The 313-nt window shown below is 46.0% G+C and overlaps 1 protein-coding gene across 3 annotated transcripts in view; it reads left to right on the plus strand.

The window, feature by feature from the left end:
- KCTD15 (potassium channel tetramerization domain containing 15) overlaps positions 1-313 on the plus strand; it is a 14,586-nt gene that overhangs the window by 2,164 nt on the left and 12,109 nt on the right. The gene's annotated exons all lie outside the window — the stretch shown is intronic.

Raw genomic sequence — 313 nt, forward strand, 5'->3', positions numbered from 1 at the left:
TGCCAAAAGCCAAACCCTGAGCAGCCCCCAGTGAGGGTATAAATGAAACATATCTGACTGCTAATAGCAACCCCTTCAACTCCACCCAGTTTCATGTCAGGGAACTTGCCAAGATACTGAGGGCAGAACAGATCCTAGGAGGGTAACCTTACTTAAATGTGCAGGATTCGATGCCCATTGGAACTTGGTCCAGGTTTCACCATTGGATGTTGAATTTCAAGGCACAAAGTCAACCTTTAAGAAAGCTTACTTCCTCAAGGTTTACACTTGTGAGAGACAAGTCCAAGTGAAGCTTGCGGAAGCCGGTGTAAAC

Source organism: Pteropus alecto, unplaced genomic scaffold (genome assembly GCF_000325575.1).
Source record: "Pteropus alecto unplaced genomic scaffold, ASM32557v1 scaffold7, whole genome shotgun sequence".
Lineage (NCBI taxonomy): Eukaryota > Metazoa > Chordata > Mammalia > Chiroptera > Pteropodidae > Pteropus > Pteropus alecto.